We start from the raw sequence: 16,899 nt of genomic DNA on the forward strand, positions 1-16,899 counted from the left end.
TGGAATTTTTAGGCTAAAAGACTCCAATTTTCAAGGGGGGTTTGTGCGGCTGAGAACTTAGCTTCTTTGGGGGTATTCAAACTGCTCCCACTTTGTTTTTAGGGAATTTTTCGTGGCAAAAAAAAGATCCCTCAAAACGATTCAAAACCCCCTATTTATAGGGTTCTTGGTTGAAGAACAAATGACGGAGGGAGAAGAGGAGTGGGGACAAGAGTATGGTGGAGCAGAGGGGAAGTGGGGGTGTCAGACGCGTGAGGAACATGGTATGGTGGAGGCGGCAGAGGTGCGTGGTGCGTCAGAGAACATGGGGAACAGGGGTGTCGGAGAATGGCAGAAGCGTGGGGGGTAACGCGGTGGAGATGGCAGGTGAGGGCGATGGAGGAGAGAGAACGAGTGGGGTGGCGATGGGGGAGCAGTGAGAAAGAGGGAGAGAGAGGGCGCGGCGGAGGGAGTGAAGATGAAGGGGAAACCCTTTTTAGGGTTTCCCTTATCTTGAAACGGAATGGGTCGGACCCAATCCATTTATGGACTGGGTCAATTTTTAGACTGAGTAATAAAAGGATGGGCTAGTGAATTAAAACATAGACTGATCTAAAAATTGAGATAAAAGATATGGGCTAGCCCAAAAAATATTAGGAGTTAATCGGACTTTGATTTGGAGTCCGATAAATTAAAAATACGGACTGAGTGCACGAAATAATTTGGCTTCTAAATTTAAATAAAAGGCCTGTTTAAACAACTTGTGTTAAAATATTGCTCAATATGAAATATGCAATCCTTAATGCTCAGATAAAAAATGGCGTTGCAATAGCCGTGCAATAATATTTCGAAAAATCCGCAATAAAATAAACACTATTATTTAATTATGCAAAGATACATGCAATGCGTGTGCCTGAGCTGGTAAAATGCCAAAATGATAAAAATTGTGAATTATAATAATAGTAATAAATAATAGTAATAATAATAATAATAATAAAATGATGGCTAGTGACTGTAATAGAAAAAATGAACGCCGGTATTGATAAGAGGCTAGTAATTATAGTAAAATACAATATATATTTTTTTAATTTTTCCAAAAATATTAGAAGCGTAAATAGGTATTTCGGAGGAGAGGCGGGACAAAATTGGGTGTCAACAACTTGTCCCTCTTTGCCCGGTAATGATGAAAAGAGTTGTCGGGCAAAGACGTTGACTTAGTAGCCTATTTTGTCCCGGCTAAAGGATTACGGAGGACTAAGGGTAAAGAAAATTACGGCCGAACTCTGGTCTCTGAATCGCCTACATATCTCGGGCTGCACGAGAATCAGGCCGTGTGTAGTTCTGGGATGACTACGACACCTATGACTGGCAAATCACGATTTGATGCGAATCTTCGCAGAATATTGTCCCAGTGTCGAATTTTGATGACACTGAGTATTGTGATAGAACTCTGAAAATTGAGTGTGCTGGAATGCGAACGGAAAATTTGAAATTGAAGCCGAGTGTTCGAGGTAGATCATTGACCCTTGTCGGAAGTTTGCTTATCCTTCCCGACGTATTGCCCCAGTTCGCTGCCGAAGAAATAGTTCCATGTTGTGCTAAAAACTCCTGCGAAACTCTAAACTAGATAAAAATAGTCAGTAAAATAAATATTGAAGTAAAGCGATGCAAGTACGGTGCAATGCGGCTGCGAGCGCACGCAGGGCATTAAAAAAAAATAATAATAAAGCAAAGCAAGTGCGGTGCGATGTCTTATGCAGAAATTTCAAAAGGCGGTGCGCAGCCTTATGCAGAATTTACAAAAGGGGGGTGCACAGCCCATGCAACATGAAAGGCGGTGCGCGGCCTTATGCAGAGATTTCCAAGGGCGGTGCGCAGCCCATGAAATATATGAAAGCGATGCAAAGGGCGGTGCGCAGCCCATGCATCATATGAAAGGTGGTTGAGCCCAAAATGTCCTATTTTAGGGTGGAAGAACCCAAGTATCCTATTTTAGGGTGGAAGAACCCGATATCCTATTTTAGGGTGGAAGAACCCGATATCCTATTTTAGGGTGGAAGAACCCGATATCCTATTTTAGGGTGGAAGAACCCAAGTATCCTATTTTAGGGTGGAAGAACCCGATATCCTATTTTAGGGTGGAAGAACCCGATATCCTATTTTAGGGTGAAAGAACCCGATATCCTATTTTAGGGTGGAAGAACCCGATATCCTATTTTAGGATGGAAGAACCCGATATCCTATTTTAGGGTGGAAGAACCCGATATCCTATTTTAGGATGGAAGAACCCGATATCCTATTTTAGGGTGGAAAAACCCGATATCCTATTTTAGGGTGGAAGAACCCGATATCCTATTTTAGGGTGGAAGAACCCGATATCCTATTTTAGGGTGGAAAAACCCGATATCCTATTTTAGGGTGGAAGAACCCAAGCATCCTATTTTAGGGTGGAAGAACCCGAGTATCCTATTTTAGGGTGGAAGAACCCAATATCCTATTTTAGGGTGGAAGAACCCAATATCCTATTTTAGGGCGGAAGAACCCGAGTATCCTATTTTAGGACGGAAGAACCCGAGTATCCTATTTTAGGGTGGAAGAACCCGATATCCTATTTTAGGGTGGAAGAACCCGATATCCTATTTTAGGGTGGAAGAACCCAAGTATCCTATTTTAGGGTGGAAGAACCCAAGTATCCTATTTTAGGGTGGAAGAACCCAGTATCCTATTTTAGGGTGGAAGAACCCAAGCATCCTATTTTAGGGCGGAAGAACCCAAGTATCCTATTTTAGGGCGGAAGAACCCGAATGCTGTGCGTTTGCGAACAATGATGTTGTGCCTTTGCGGGACATTTGAAAGTAATAATGCAATGCAATGCAGGTGCGGTGCTTTTGCAGTGCGGGACATTTAAAAGCAGTAGTGCGTATGCAGTGCGGGAAATTTAAAGCAATAGTGCATATGCAGTGCGTGGTATTTAAAATAGTAGTGCCTGCAGTGCGGGGAGTTTAAAGCAATAGTGCATATGCAGTGCGTGGTATTAAAAAATAATAGTACATGCAGTGCGGTATTAAAAATAATAGTGCATGCAGTGCGGTATTAAAAATAATAGTGCATGCAGTGCGAGGAATTTAAAGCAACAGTGCGTGGTATTTAAAATAGTAGTGCATGCAGTGCGGGGCATTTAAAGCAATAATATTTGTGCGTGTTATAGGAAGATTCCAAACCGCTCGCTGCGCAGTCCCCGCAAAGCTGTAAGCATACTTCAGCTTCCGCAACTGGAAGCCTTGGTGATATTTCACCTTGCTAAAATGTTTCCATGAATAAAATTCCTGCGCTCAAAGAAAATTATGAGTTTCGAAATTTGTGTTGATTTTGAATCATCCTTGAATCACCCTTTGCTTCATGACTTTCGTAAGGTTTTCTTGATGCTAAGATTCGTATGCCGTGCATTATCGTTGAGGAGTAGCTAAAAATCGGTTCTGCGTTACTCAAAGGAAATTTGTTAGTATAAAAGAAAGTGGTTGCCTTGCGTTGAACATTGAAGCTTTGGCTTTGAATCTGTGCTTCTCGTTGCTATACCATTGCAGAAATCTGATTATGTGAATATGGCTTGGGATAAGCCGTCTGCAAAATTTCTCCAGTTCGACTTGGGGGGGAAATTGGAATTTTTTTATTTATTGAGACCGGACCCAACATGGGCGCCTACGTATCCTGCTACTAACAGGAATCAGGTCGACCGTAGTTCATTTAAAAAGTCTAGAAAAGATTACAAGATAGCGGCTATTCCTAAAGATGGGCATGTGGAGGATGATATTCTCGAGTGTCGAGATGATGTCCCTATCAGTCAGCTTGACTTGTTGCACGCTTTATTTTCAAATGCCTTGGTGCCAGTTTCGATGGATCACCCTTAACAACAGTTGTCTTTGTGTTTGCAATATTATCGGCTGAAGGCTCTAGCTGCAGCTTTATCTTGCCACTTTCAATCATGCTTTGAATCTTAAATCTTAGTGCTGGACATTCTTCAATGTCATGTCCTTGGATGTTTGAGTGATAAGCACAACTCTTAGATAAATCAAAGTTTGGCGGTGGATGCTTAGGTATAAATCCCTTCTTTGGTTGTAGAATACCCTTAGCACTCAACCTCTCAAATATATTTGCCAATAGTTCATTTAGAGTAGTGAAGCAGAAGGATTTCCTCTTCTTTTGATATTGAGAGCTTGATTGTGCTTGGTGAAACCGTTGTTGGTAGCCTTGCTGGGAGTTTTGCTGACGAGGACATTGCATGGTGGCATAAGATTGAAAAATTTGGTGATTTTTATGACATTGCGCTTGATGCATAGTCGTGGAAGCAAATTGGTTTTCCTTCATTTCACTTTGCAGATTTCCTAGTATCTCTGCTTGGAAGGTTTGGTGAACGGATTGTGTTGCTGAGCTATCTGTAATTCTCCCTTCTTGAATGGCATTTTCTAGTTCTCTACCAATCCTAATCAAATCAGAGAATTTGTGTGCACAAGCTCCGAGCAACTTATCATAATATAAGTCTTCCTCAATTTGGATGAAGGTTGAGATCAATTCCCTCTCGGATAATGGAGGATGTACTTTTGAAGCTTCTAACCTCCATCGTATGGCATATTCTTGGAAAGACTCATGTGGCGTTTTCTTTACTCTGAGCAAATCGGCTATGTGCAGATCGCCTCCATTGTTAAACTCGAATTGTTTTATAAATCCGCGGGCCATATCTTCCCACGTAAGCCATTTGCTAAAATCTTGTTTAGTGTACCAAGAGAGTGCTGATCCTGATAAACTTTGAATGAACAATCTCATTCGTACGCTTCATTATTTCCAATACCAATTAATCTGCTGCAATAGTCCTTTAAATGAGCGACGAGATCTCCCTTCCCATTGAAAGTGTTAAACTTAGGTATTTTGTACCCTGACGGAAGCTCAACGTTTGGATGCACACACAAATCTTCATACTTCAAAATCTGGAAATTCCTTGAACATAGCTCTTCATTAATGACGTTCCTCAAATTGTGGAGTTCTTTTCCCAAATCTTCATGGTAAAGCGACTTGATTTCCTTTCCAGGCCTCCTGTATGGGGATATCGCCAGTTCGTTTTTCTTACTTTTCTCGAATTGAGCGGTGGTTATGGAAAATTGAGGATTAAGAATTATTGCTACTTGATCGGGAGTGTAGGTTGAAGGTATTTGTGGAATGGTATAGGTAGGATCTAAGTGAGGCGAAATGGTTAAGGAAACGTTGTTGGAAGTTGAGGTTGTGTTAGGAAGAAGGCTTAAGGTATTTCCCAGATTGACTACAATATTTTTTCGAACCACCTTTCCCCTGCTATCGTTTTGTTCTTGCACCAAACGCATACCGGTGTTGAAAGCTTCAAATCTCTCTGCCATTGTAGTCTCGTCCTTAATGCAGATTCGCAGCCAAAACAATGTTCAATGCCAGACAACCTTTTAAAGAGAAAAGTAAAACTTCATAAACAAAATAAAATGTTAGTGCATGAAGTAAAAACTTCATAAACAATATATATATATATATATATATATATATATATTTTTAAGTGATCTAATTAAGCAGGCTCTAGATTAGAGACGACTTGAGTCATATAAAGGGAACGAACGGACGACAATGAATCATCAGCTATTTAGCTCTGACGGTTGAGAATGAATCGGAAGAAAGAAAACTGCATTGGAGTAGAACATGCCATTTGAGAAAGGTTGACTCATATCGAACGCCAAAGCTTGGTTCTGAGTTAATTCTTACCAATTCCAGCATATTTTTTTTAAAAAAATTGCCCCAGTTTTAGAATGTTTTGAAAAATGTCTTGGGTTGCATTCCAAAATTGTCCCAGTTTCATGCTCCTTCGTTTGGGGAATATTAAAATTTGTAGTAAATAAGACCGAGCCTTATATAGGCTGCCTACGTATCCTGCATCCGACAGGAAATCAGGTCAAACGTAGTTCGGGTAACATGCAAATAGGAAAAAAAAATTCTACCCCAATATGACCGAGTCCCTATGTGGGCTGCCTACGTATCCACCGAGGAATCAGGTCAAGCGTAGTTCGCCTGGTGTGTAAAAGTTTTTTTTTTTTAATGATGCAAGAGATTAGTTTAGAGAAGATCATGATTGATCGGGTGCAAGACAGTTGAATTTAATGTACCCGAGAGTTACGAAGCACTGGCGGGTTGCAAAATGTCAAGGACAAGAGGCCTGTGAGATTGTCCTTCGACTTGCATGCTAGAAATTGAAATTAATAGGTGCGCGAAGATAAATTTTAGCGACCGAGAATGACGTGTTTGACTGAGCGAAGACTCCGCAGAAGCAAGGTACTTGAACAGTCATTCTTGAACAACTTGATGGCAAAAAATTGAACAAATATCGAGAAGTGCCATTTGATAGATTGTACCAATAAATTTGGACATCTACCAATTTAAGAAACGATAAATGCTGAAAATGATAGAATTTGAAAGTAAAAGTTCCATGACGTAAACCGAGTGCAAAATGGATTCTACGAGGCATGGAGCTAACGGGTCAAATGTTCCGTCGTTTGAGACCGAAGATCATACCCGTAAAAGAAGGACACGAAAAGCTCTAGAATTTGCAGTTTGATGCGAGACAAATTGTTCGACACTAATAGATTTGAGTTAGTAAACAAATAATGATAAGAGAATGCCTATTAAAACAAAGTTGGAATGATAAGAGCTAACTTTAAGGATTTTCAAGGCTAGTTCATGTATGCGAAAATTAGGAAATTCCCTCCGACGATTAGAAATTTGTCGGGAGTCATGCTAAGAATGCGAACGATCTTAAAGGTGCTCTAGAGTGGCTAAAGTGCGCTAACCGCAGAATATTTTTTTTTTTTTTTTTTTTTTTGAAGTGAAGGTGATGCAAAATAATTAGTGAACAATATGCAATTGTGCGGCAAAGCAAATATGAATTTTTCTTTTCTTCTGAAATAAAAATGATGTTAGTAAATATCAAGTAATAACTAAATTCAAATAAGAGCCTGCAAATAAGTTTAAGTAATGAGCTTGGCATCAGGTGATAATCGCAAATAAATTCAAAAGCAAGCATATTGCAAATAAATCCAAGTAAACCACTTAGCAAGCAAATGCCTTACAAAGTTTATAATACAAACATTGATAAGACGTCCTAATATGCAGGGACCTATTTATGCCAGAGGTAGGCCTAACGCGAATTTGAAGGATAAAATATACGATTATATATCATCCAATGTGCTATTAATTAAAGACCCATACAAAGTTTAAAAATCTTGGTACAAAGGAAATTATTACAACTTGACTTTCATAAGCTAATTAACAATGAGAAAAGTCCTTCGTCATCCTTGAGCCTCTTGGTTGCTTGCATATATTCACCGATCTTTCGTCGATTTTGGATAATGTATGACATAGCCAAAACTCCTCCCGTTTTGATGCCTTCTTTAACACAGATCTCTCTTTGCTCAGCTAAAACTGTATCTTATTCTTGCATGATGTTCGCGTTGTACCGATTTATGGCTACCTGCGTTCACAAACGGTTAGTTCTACCTAAATAGCACATGGTCCACATAACGCACATGTTTATCCTTCAAATCAATGCACATAACGTGATAACTGTCGCTTGGGGTCATAGACCCACTCGGACATTTGGAAGAGGTTAACTAATGGACTTAATACACCTTGGGTATTAAGCCTCCTAGGCTCGTGCATGTCCTTAAAAGGTTTTGGCTTAGCTCTATCTTAGGCTAACTAGGAGTTGTTTTCCTATGACACATGGCTCCCCCAAGCGGACAACTTGGGAGTGGAAAGTCCGTGGCTGTCGACTGCACCGCCGATCGACTAAATCCACAAGATCGATCCAACTAAAGGGTAATTTAGTAGTGCACGGGCGCGAACCGCGAAGCCGTTTTAAGTGTGTGAATATGTGTGAGTTTTCCAGGAGTGGAAGAAATATGAACGGAATGTCAGTTAAAAAAGTAGTAACATATTATTACATAGAAAATTTCACATAATAAAGCAAATACTTAAAAGAACATAAAAGAGACAAACAAGTCAACATTAAAAGCAAGCATGAAGAAAACAACAAAATATCCAATAATTTAATTATTAACCTAAGTTTATTATGGTTAGAACCTAGAATGTCCCCAGCGGAGTCGCCAAGCTGTTATACCCCATTTTAACCGGGTTGAAGCGGAGTACAACATATTGGAGATTCCTATATTATTTATTTTAAAGAGTCGCCACCTAATTGATTTTACGGTGAATTAGGACACCTAATTATTAACTAAGGTAAAGTTAACTAAACCTCTGTTAATAGTCTGCTTAACTAATATGATTCTAGGTAAGGGTTCTATATTATCCTAAAGGGAAGGGGTTAGGCATCCTTTAGAATCCGTTAACTTACGGTTACCCGACCAAACTTAGGTTAATGAATTAATGTTAAATAAGATGCTTGAAATTTTAAGAAAAGAGAGTAAAGAAATGTCGCTTAGCTTTTTTAAGGAGAAATATAAAAATGATGCTTTAAGATAAGATTTAGAAAAAATATAATAATTTGCATAAAAGAAAATTTTTTAAATGCCATTTAAAATAAAATTTATAAAAGTTGATAAGGCTTAAAATAATAATGTTGTTTAAAATAAAATTTGCATGAAATATATAAGTAGAAGGAAACGCGAGTTTGTGCAATGTTTAAATAAATATTTGAAACAACTCAAGTGGCAAAATATTAATTGATTTTGCAATTTAAGAATATAGACAAGATGCGAGTTTTCTTTCTCCTTTTCATTATCATTTATTAACTATGCTTAATTAAAAATATGCATGATTGACTCAAAACTTGAAAAAGTTATTTAAAATATGTTCGAATTTATGTTTGCATATTAATGATGTTTTGAAATTAAGACAATAAGAATGTGACTCCTTTAATTCGAAAAATATGAATTTTATACTATCCATTATTCTATAAGTAAATATTATGGATACTATAAATAACTTTAATATAAAAAGAAGAAACATGGAATTGATTGTTTGTCTCTCTTAAACTAACTACCCATTACTAAAACTAAATCTACTAATTCATTAGGATTTATCTAAACTAATAAAACAAAACAAAGAAAGAGTTAAATGGGCTCAAATTAATATGCACAAAATAAACAGAGGAAGAGATAATTTAAATGGGCTCAGCCCATTTTCGGACTGATAGCCATAGTGCTGCTGGGATAGTTCATCCCATTTTTAAGGGGGCTGTTGCAATCTGTTGCTGTTTGCCTGGGCCAACAGCCCAATATTTTGTTTCCTTTGCTGCGGACACAACTGGATAGAAAGGAGGAAATGATGTTCCGTAGGGCCTTGGCCCAACATCGAATGCGGAAGACGAGTCCCTCGGACTCGTATGCGAAGGTCATGCATAAAAACGAAAGCAAAGGATTAATATGTGATCAACAAATAAAGTTAAAATGTATGGCGCAAATTAAAAGAACAAAAGAATGGATTGCACATATACTATGTATATTTCATGTCTAACACATTCATAGGGATATATATTTTTCATGAACGTACTTCAATATACATTCATATACATACTTCAACTGAAGTACACTTGCGACGAAACGTACAAAATCTAAACAACTCAAACTGAAATTGGTAACATTACGTACAGGACCTGCTAGTACATGTTCATTCATGTGAAGATGCTCCGAGTATAGATTAAGTATACTGGCAATGTACAACGCATATCAAGTCTAAACAGGAAAGATGCCTATAATACTCGGGTATATTTTAGTTATCCTTTTCCTATTATCGAAACTACAGACTGATGACCATAAAAAACTATCACCACTGCCAGTAACTAATAATTCCATTCGACTAAAATCACAAATAGCCTCTTTTAGTTTTACCCAAGTCACAAATTCATTCATCATGCTAACCTATTTGAGCCAAAACGGAGCAAATAAACTACTTGAGGAATTAAGAAAAGAAAACAATGAGACTGAGGGGTGATGTTTAGAGTTGTGCTTACCATACTTTACTACTTGGGCATAGTTATTTCTAAAAAAATGAGAAAATCATTGGGGTCAAGAGCATAATAGACATACTGAGGTTTCATCTTTTACTCTAATTTCATCAAAAATTTGATTTCTTAACTAAATCATGTCTTTAACCAATCATCCAAAGTGAACACACTTCCTCTAATATAAGACTTCCAAAGAGGAGTTTAGATTTTAAAATAATTAGGCATAGCAATGCCCTTTTGCTGCAGCTTTCAAACATGCTTACAAAAGAAATGGTTTCTACCTTAGTTCCCAAAAGAAATTTTAAGGCTTCTACCAGGGAGCATATTCAGACAACAAATAAGACCAACTAAGTCAAGTACTAAGCTTAATCACAGTTGAACTAACAGCGAGCCAGATGGCACGAGTTTCATACTTAGAAAACAGGGACTGATATGTCTTTTGGGTCTCAAAAGGCAGTTTAAAGCTTAATAAAGATAGAGGTCTTATTAATAATACAACATCTTTTGGAAGTAAACAACATTCTGCCCAAACCACACATATCGTTTAAAAGCTAGTCCAAATCATTAGACTGGATCCCCAATATACATACTGTATACTGAAATAAGACAACAAACATGGGCAGGTTCAAAAATACCAAAAAAGGAAATTCATGGGTATCTCACATAATTCAAAAACATTTAAGTGTAAAGGCTAGGTGAATCATAACAACATATAGACAAAGAGTACAAGCAAGCTTCAAATAGTCCTGCAAACAGCTAAGCCAAGCGATTCAGAGACATTTACTCAGATAATTTCTCATTATTAAAGCAGTAACCACACATGACTCTCAAGACTAGTTATCCTTTTTTTATTTTATTCAAAGCTCATTGTTAAAGAAGTTCTATAGGGAAAATTGATTCTCTGACACTCATTTTTTTTAAAAATGTTAAACATGCCTCTATAATAAATTTCTAACTTAAAGAAAGAAATTATTACTTTTAAAAGCAGGAAATCTGGCTTGTTAAAAGGTATCTACACAAACATCCTTACAAGGTATCTTCCAGGAAAGTAAGGATTCCAATTAAACACAATATGCCCTAAAATGAACTTAAAGAGTGGCCATCAAACCTCAAGCTTAACAGCACCAATATAGGAAAATTTCAGGCAAGAAAACCATTTGAGAGAACAACTCGAGTCAAGATTTGGAACATCCACATAAATAAACACATAAGAGGCAGCTTCAGGGAGGAACCACACTCTAAGACCATTAAGTCAGGCCACATTTCATTTTAGCATTTCATCTTACTTTAAACATGCTTAATCTAAGAGCATTCAACCACACAGAAACACATTTTGCTAAGATCATGGAAGTGATTCAAAACGAAGAAAGGAAAATGCTGAACATCAAGTTACCTAAGATATGCTGAAAAATACTTCAGAAACATAGAATGAGCAGGAATGAAGAGAAAATGAATATCGACGACAAATTCGACTCTAAAATATCAAATCGAACACACAAATCACTTCTCTACCTTGATATTCAGACTTCAGCGAAGAATAAAATACAACTTAAAGGGAATAAATATACTTGGAACAGACTTCAGCGGGCATGCGCTTAGTCAATACTTAAATTAACCTATAACACATATAATATGGCCTAAATACAACATACTCAAAGAACAAAAGGAAAAGCGTGAGTGCAACAGTTACTTTAGTTTCCTAACATACCAAAACAAAAAAGAGACTAAACATATCATCCATAAAATTCAATAAAAGCTATATACAAGCATGAACCAAACAGAACTGAAACGAAAATGCGAAGTAAAAGGAGAATTATGGACCTTTTCCGGGTGCAGCGAAATGGGTGCGAAGCCTTCGATACACACTCAAACACTTCAAAACTCAATTCACAGACATAAGAGAGATTGAGAAAATTGAAAATTTTGCTTGGGGGATTTTAGCGACAAAAACGAAGGCTTTTGTTTCTATGGAATTTTTAGGCTAAAAGACTCCAATTTTCAAGGGGGGTTTGTGCGGCTGAGAACTTAGCTTCTTTGGGGGTATTCAAACTGCTCCCACTTTGTTTTTAGGGAATTTTTCGTGGCAAAAAAAAGATCCCTCAAAACGATTCAAAACCCCCTATTTATAGGGTTCTTGGTTGAAGAACAAATGACGGAGGGAGAAGAGGAGTGGGGACAAGAGTATGGTGGAGCAGAGGGGAAGTGGGGGTGTCAGACGCGTGAGGAACATGGTATGGTGGAGGCGGCAGAGGTGCGTGGTGCGTCAGAGAACATGGGGAACAGGGGTGTCGGAGAATGGCAGAAGCGTGGGGGGTAACGCGGTGGAGATGGCAGGTGAGGGCGATGGAGGAGAGAGAACGAGTGGGGTGGCGATGGGGAGCAGTGAGAAAGAGGGAGAGAGAGGGCGCGGCGGAGGGAGTGAAGATGAAGGGGAAACCCTTTTTAGGGTTTCCCTTATCTTGAAACGGAATGGGTCGGACCCAATCCATTTATGGACTGGGTCAATTTTTAGACTGAGTAATAAAAGGATGGGCTAGTGAATTAAAACATAGACTGATCTAAAAATTGAGATAAAAGATATGGGCTAGCCCAAAAAATATTAGGAGTTAATCGGACTTTGATTTGGAGTCCGATAAATTAAAAATACGGACTGAGTGCACGAAATAGTTTGGCTTCTAAATTTAAATAAAAGGCCTGTTTAAACAACTTGTGTTAAAATATTGCTCAATATGAAATATGCAATCCTTAATGCTCAGATAAAAAATGGCGTTGCAATAGCCGTGCAATAATATTTCGAAAAATCCGCAATAAAATAAACACTATTATTTAATTATGCAAAGATACATGCAATGCGTGTGCCTGAGCTGGTAAAATGCCAAAATGATAAAAATTGTGAATTATAATAATAGTAATAAATAATAGTAATAATAATAATAATAATAAAATGATGGCTAGTGACTGTAATAGAAAAAATGAACGCCGGTATTGATAAGAGGCTAGTAATTATAGTAAAATACAATATATATTTTTTTAATTTTTCCAAAAATATTAGAAGCGTAAATAGGTATTTCGGAGGAGAGGCGGGACAAAATTGGGTGTCAACAACAAACCCCAAACCTGAGGGAAAGGAAAATGGTAAACAATCATAAGCTGTCACGACCCAACCCCGTAGGCCGTGACTGGTGCCCGACCTGGACACCCGTATACATATTCTTTAGCTATATGTTCATTTCACAACAAACTCAATATGGATCTTATTGATGTGGCGTGATTTTTACGCCACAATCGATACTTTTCGGCTATAAGTTTTACTTGTTGTTAAGCAAGTCGATGTGATTTTACGTGTTTGTTAGTGTTTTACAGGTAAAGGAACAGATTGGGAAAAATCACAGTTGAAGTGCAGATCATGGTCGTAAATTGAAGTTTACGGACCGTATTCTAAAATACGGGCCGTATTCCATGGTCGTGTTTAAGGATAACAGAACAAGAAAGTTAAGCTGAGAAGATGGTGGTTTACGAGCTAGGTTTACGGACCGTATTTCAGTTTACGATCCGTATTCCATCACGTATTTAACCAGTTGAGCATCTGGCAGAAAGTCGAAGTATTGGATGTTGAAATACGACCATGCAGTTTACGGACCGTAAACCACTTTACGGTCCGTATTTCAAAAAGGGGAAGTTGCACACAACTGAGCAGCCAACTTGGGCGTAAACCAATTTTACGATCTGTAAAGTGATTTACAGACCGTATTTCGCCATGACGGGACCAAAGCGCAAATCTGAAACTTTTGTATTTCCAAAACCTATAAATAGCCATTGTAGGGTTTTTAATAGACATCATTCATTATATTTTTGTCTCTTGACTTAGGATATTAATTCTCTCTAGTTTTTGAAGACTCAAACATCAATTCAAGTATTACGAATTCCTTTTTTATTCCAAAGTAAGCAATTATGAATTCTTCAATTTCTTATTTCTTGTTCTTTGTCATGAGTAACTAAATTCCCTTACTAGGGTTGTGGACCCAATGATGGGTGTTTTGTGATTGGGTTTGTGATTGATATACAAATAATGGATTATTAGGGTTTAGTTATTCTTCATTCTTCATTCATAATTAATGGTTGCAAACATTGATTAAAGTCATAAACCCTAAATTTATTTGGAAAAATAATTAGGGTTGGTAAGAATAATTAACAAGAACTCAAAGCTTTAAACTTTGTTTAATAAATTCACTTAGGAATAAGAGGAATTTACTTGGCATGATTAATCGTTCTTCATAATCACTTTCTTATATTTGGGAAAATCATAGAAAGATATAATCTTTATTTATTGGGAAATAGTAGAGATTCACATAGAGATTAAGTGCATTCATATAATGATCCATTACAAGTATATCAAGATCAATATCCATGATCATACACCCTATCCAACGGGGACACAACCTTAGTTTCTTTTACCATAACTTTCCACCAAAACAATAGTTTAGAAATTAGTCATAGACAAAACCCAACTTTTACCAACATTATCGGATTAAGATATTAGACCTAGAACTTAGCATTTACGACTTTAGTAACATTTTCACACCATATTCTCTGTGGGATTCGACCCCAACCTTGTTGGGTTACTATATTTGACAACGTCCGTGTTATACCAATAATAGGTGTAATTTGAGCGTATCAAATTTTGGCGCCGTTGCCGGGGAATACGGTTTTGAAATTACTAAATAGTGTTTGCTTTGATTAAAGTCTTTTGCTTATTCCATCACACCTTGTTTTCTACTCTGTGTATACTAGGTGAACATGAATCAAAATCAGCAGAATCAGCGTGCTGGTAATCAGGTGAATCGGTTGAACAATCAGGCGAATGAATCTGATGATGAGAATATTTTTGCTGAACTTGTGCAAGATGAGGACTATGCATCTGCTATTGTTCAACCTCGAGTTGGAGCTGCTACAGTGAAAATTGACTCATCTTTATACCAGCTGTTGAAACTTGAGGGATACTTTCGGAACTCTACCGAGAATGACCCTCAACGTCATTTGCAGAATTTTGTGGATGTGTGTGCTAATCACATCCAGAACAATGTTCCACAAGATGCTATTCGGTTGAGGTTATTCAAATATTCCTTAGCTGGGGAGGCAAGAACATGGTTCGAGAAGCTGCCCCGAAATTCCATTACTTCATGGGCAGAAATGGTAGCTGTTTTTCTTACAAAGTGGTACCCCCCTAGCAAGAAGGCTAAGATTCGCGACAAGATTTATGAATTCAAGCAGCGACCAGGGGAACAACTATATGAAGCCTGAGAGAGGTTCAAAGAGTATTTGCAGAAGAGCCCTAATCATGGTTTTCCGGAAAATATATTGATGGAGAAGTTCTACATAGGGTTAGATCCAGTGACACAGTCAGTAGCTAACAATGCAGCTGATGGGTGTTTTATGAACAAGACCTTTCGACGAGTGACCACCATACTTAACAAGCTAATAACTCATAATCAGGCTTGGCACTCAAACAATGCTGAAGTGGTACCATATGGTAGTGCTATGCTCCAGAATATAGTGAAGGAAAATCAGGATACCCAGCAAACATTGGCAGAGCTTGCAACGAATATTTCCTTGCTGACGAAGAAGTTCGATGAATCTCAGATCAAAAAAGTAAATGTTTGTGAGGATGATGTAATTTTGCCAAAAGGGATGTACCATGCTCATGATGGTCCATTCCTTGATGGGCCACCCATGCAGGTTGAAGATGCCAATTATGTTAATAACTCTCAAGGGAGTTATCAAAGACAGAATTACCAAGGTGGCTATCAAAATCAGAATCAATGGAGACCTCAGCAAGGTCAAGGTGCTTACAACAACTCTGGGAACTACAACAATAAATATGGTGGTGCGAACCAAGGGAGCTACAACAACAGCAACAATTTTGGGAACAAGAGTTCCAATCCTTATATACCACCGAAAGGGCAGTCATCAGAGCAGGGTAGTTCGAAAGTTGAAGCAATGCTTGAGAAGATTCTGGCAAATCAATCTAAGTCTGAAAGGACTTTATCTGGGCTGACAGAAACAGTGGGTTCTCATACAGCGGCTATTCAGAAGCTTGAGTCGCAGATGAGGGATATTTCTAGAGAGCAGCACCCTCCTAAAAAGGGAGGACTTCCAAGTGACACTATTCCAAATCCCAAGAATGGGGGAGGCGGTATAGACCGTGCATTTTCCATCACTACTAGAAGTGGTAAAACAATACAGGGGGCTGCTGAGAAGGTGATTGATCTTGAGCCGATAGATGAAGAGAATGAGGTGCAGTCTGAAGCACCCATTATTGCTGATGAGACTCCTACTAACAAGAAGGATGCTGAGATTTCAGAGATGGCGAGGGAAGCTGAGAACACAAGCAAGCAGGCAATAAAAGGGGCTCTCCGCCCTTTGACACAGCTCTTCAAATCTAAACCTCCTTTTCCTCAGAGGTTGGTAAAGAAGAATGAAGATGCTAAGTTTGAGAAGTTTTATGATCAGCTGAAGCAGTTATCTTTGAATTTTCCCTTCTTGGAAGTTGTCAAGGAGATGCCCGGTTTTGCGAAATATTTGAAGGAGTTGCTGACTAAGAAGAAGACGGTTCAACATGAAACCGTGAGTTTGACTCACACTGTGAGTTCTATTATCTCAACCACAACTGTTCAGAAGAAGGGAGATCCTGGGGCGTTCACCATTCCTTGTTCTATTGGGTACCATGACTTTGCTCGCGTTTTGTGTGATAATGGGGCGAGTATTAATTTGATGCCCCTTGCTATATATAAGCAATCAGGTTTGGGAATGCCACGGCCGACTACGATGAGGTTGCAGATGGCTGATAGGTCTATCAAAAGACCTGTTGGGGTGGTTGATGATGTGATTGTGCG

The 16,899-nt window shown here is 38.2% G+C and overlaps 1 non-coding gene across 1 annotated transcript; it reads right to left on the minus strand.

Moving 5' to 3' along the window:
• Positions 1-15,245: 15,245 nt before the first annotated feature.
• On the minus strand, positions 15,246-15,351 carry LOC132612420 (small nucleolar RNA R71). Its single transcript, XR_009571782.1, has one exon. It is a non-coding gene; the product is annotated as a small nucleolar RNA R71 (small nucleolar RNA).
• Between the last annotated feature and the right edge of the window lie 1,548 nt (positions 15,352-16,899).

The sequence above is a fragment of the Lycium barbarum genome, chromosome 9 (assembly GCF_019175385.1).
Source record: "Lycium barbarum isolate Lr01 chromosome 9, ASM1917538v2, whole genome shotgun sequence".
Taxonomy (NCBI): domain Eukaryota; kingdom Viridiplantae; phylum Streptophyta; class Magnoliopsida; order Solanales; family Solanaceae; genus Lycium; species Lycium barbarum.